Source organism: Eurypyga helias, unplaced genomic scaffold (assembly GCF_000690775.1).
Source record: "Eurypyga helias isolate BGI_N326 unplaced genomic scaffold, ASM69077v1 scaffold30098, whole genome shotgun sequence".
NCBI classification, from domain to species: domain Eukaryota; kingdom Metazoa; phylum Chordata; class Aves; order Eurypygiformes; family Eurypygidae; genus Eurypyga; species Eurypyga helias.
The window spans coordinates 55,267-58,794 of NW_010266783.1; positions in this window are offsets into that span (position 1 = coordinate 55,267).

Here is a 3,528-nt window from a genome sequence, read left to right on the forward strand (position 1 = left end):
GTGACTTCTCTTAATCAGTTGATATGAAAAGTTGATTACATGTGTGTAGAAAACGGTGCTGCATAATTTCTGTCCCAAGGGCCACGGCAGAAATAGGTGTTAATCAAAGGACTAAGTATACTAATTTATTAGGGTCCAAAAGTCACAGGGGCTAAGAGAGCAGGACTGTACATTTGGAATGAAGCAAAGATAAGAGAACAAGAAAATCTGTCTATCTTAACACTAACTCTTAATCAGCTGTACGTGATTAAGGTGAAGTTTGGACCTTTGGTAAATGCATGCCAAATACAAGAAAAGTAGAAATAATGCCTTAGCCACTATGCAGTGTTTTCTGGAGTCATGGTGTTATACAGAAATCCTTGTTCTGGCGCAAAAATGAAGCGCATCACATATATATTTACAGATACATACATATATACACATGTAAAACCAGGAGTTTATCGTTAGCATAACTGAAATCTTACCAGTCTAAATCAAGAGTTATTAGTTTAAATATTATTATTACAGAAAAAAATAATAGTACAGTTAGAATGTTTCTATACAGAAAATGTTGGAATAATACAATAGTGATGTTGATACTAACTGGGATCCACTACTGGGTTTTATATTTGCTTTTACACACAGCTCTCTTCATTGCTCTACAGCTTCATGTTACATCTGAATTTACTACTACAGTGTGCCTTTTAAGTATACTGGATACCATTTCTTCATTTTGTTTGTTATCCCTAAACCCGGTTTCTCCATCTCCAGGTCAACATTTCTTTAACTGACCATGGGTGGGGTTTGGCTTGGTGCTGTGCAGGCTGGGGGCTCCCTAGAGGGGCAGAGCAGGGCCTACAGTCAGGGTCTGTACTGCTGTCGTGGCAGGGGAGCAGGGCAGTCACTGGCATCAGGCACCTCCCAGGGGACAGGGTTGGGACATGGACCTTCAGGTGGGCCCAGCTCAGCAGACCCCATGGCTGGGCAGGGCAGGGCTGTGGGGAGCTGGAGACTGTCCATGCTGCAGTGTCACTGGGGCAGGAACCGATGGTCCTGGGGAGCTGACTTGCGGTTCTAGGCCACAGACAGCGTGTGGGGGCCCCAGAGGGAGCCAGGCTGGGCTAGTGAGCCCAAGTGGTGCCCTCAGGGCCTGACAAACTCTTCATGTTGGTGACCCGTACCCCTTCTCCTGTCAACCTGTCCCTGTGCTCCTCAGTGCCGCACCCTGGCTTGCCATGTCTCAAGGCATCTGCTGTCATACCCAGCCTATATTTCTCCACGCTGCATTATCACGTTACAGTTATAAATACCTCATCCTACACGGAATGAGTTCTGGATACTGCTCGCTGTACCACACAGAGGTAAACAGGAGTCAAACAAGCTGGGCACAGACACCTAGTTGATCGGCGAAGGTGCTGATGCAGGTAGGAGCAAGCTTTGTGGCCCCAGCGCAGAGCTGGATCCTGTGCCACCAGCTACGCAGTTACCTGGCAGCATGGGTTTGGTTTTGTGCGTAATCTCTTCTTGACCAAGTGAGGAATAGGCCCCTGTGAGCTCTGTGCAGTTAGTCTGGTTTTAAAAGATGTTATTGTGCTGACATCGTTCCTTCTCTCCTCCTCTAATTCAGAGACTTTGGTTGGAATGAAGTGTAATTAATTTCTGAAATGAGAGGGGAAGTGTGTTTAATGAAAACAGACAGCTTTTGTTTGTTTGGCCTGGTACTCCTCTTGCCTAATTGCTGGCAGAACAGCAGCTAAATTCACAGCAGCCAGAGAAACAAAACCATTGCTGTTGAACGCAATCAGTTTGTATTAATTCAGCAAGGCATTTACCTCGCTGTTTGCTGCTCAGTCACAAGCCGTGCAGTTTCCCTCTGCTTCTGTCCTCCTCTTCTTCCTACACTCTCAATTGGCGGCTCAGCCCGGAACAGAGAAACAGAACCAACATTTTCTGACCAGGACAGTCAGTACAACTAAAGCACTGTGCTCTTTTATCAAGGCCCGATTTTCCACATATGTTTTTCTAGAATACTGTCTCATTGGGTTTTATAATGAAGTTCAGCTAGGGACGTGGCTTTTAGTTGTGTAAGTTACTTTAAAAGTCATTCTCCAAGAATTGTCACTTTGAAAAGGTGCAGATTATTCCCATCCCTGGCAATATCAGGAAACCTTCAGAGTTTCCACAGGGACCAGACACAGCTCACAGGCATTTGCTCAGGGAGGGGTGTTTAGTCTCTTACTAAGGAAGGAACAGCCTGGGACCAGGGACCTGCAATAAGAAACTAGAGACAAAGCTGCTTGTTTAAGAAGGACTGTGACATGATGTTGCAGAGGTTAGCCAAGGCAGCTCCTTCTCCTTGCCATCCTTCTAACTGGCAATAGGAGACATTGCTCACATGGTTTGGAGAACCTGTTATTTTTATCACTACTCACTGGACTTTATAAACCAGAAATTTAAGGAGAATCAGCTCAAGAAAAAACGTAAACTCCTGTGCGCTATCATTCTGGAAACTTTTACTATTGTCTAAAGATTTTCTAAATGCTCCAGCACAAATTCTGATCGATAATTTTGTAACCTTAAACTAAAGTTCCAGGGAAATTAAAAATATCAGAAAGTCATCTCCATCTCACCAGCTGGAGATTGCCAAAGCTGGGCAAGCAGGCAGTGCCTGCTCACCAGCACACCGACAAGGGTTCCCTGCCTTCTGTCCCAACCCTTGGGGGAATACAGCTGAGAAGGAAAAATGAGGTAATGAGCAGGGACCTGAAAGCTGGATGTCCCTGGCTTTGCAAATGATTCCACTGTAATGATTATTTTGGATTGAGAGCATATAGGTCTTTTTAAAAGCAGCTCTAGCTACATAAGCTACCACCACGTTTACAGCAGAAAAGAGCTGGTTTGTTTTTAGGAGAATCTTTGGGAGAAAAATTGCATTTTTTTGTGTGGGCATATAGCAGGGGACCTGTTTTTTTTAACCTCAGCTTGTTGGCTGCCCTCTTGGAATGAGATGGTATGCTGGATTCAGTCAGGAAAGAATTAACTCTCTTTACCGTGGCTGCTAGGAAGCTGTTCCTGGATGCAGAGAGCAGCACTGATAAGTTCTTAGCTGGCGCTGGGGAATGTCTGCACCAGATTCAAAGTCTTTCTCCGCTTCTGATCCTGCAGCTGCGTTCCCAGCTCTCGCTGTCTTGCTACAGGCCGTGCAGGGGACACACAGTTCAGACACCTGACCCAAACTGGCCAAGGAAGTATTTCATTCCATAGTATGTCATGCTTGGGGCAGAGGTGAGGAGGGAGTCCGGGAGCCATTGCTCTCTCCCTTACTCTCTTGCTCGTACACTTGCTGACACTCTCCCTGACTCCATCTCACGCTCCTGCGTTAGCTGCTTTGCTAACTCCTGTGCTGGCTCGTTCGTGAGGGAGTTGGTGGGTTTGTTTAGTTTTCCCACTTGTGCTGTCGGTGATAGAGTTTGCTCGGAATCTGCTGCGACAAGTGCTTGGGCTGCGATCACTCTTGGGCTGGGTGATAGAGTTTGCTCGGAATCTGCT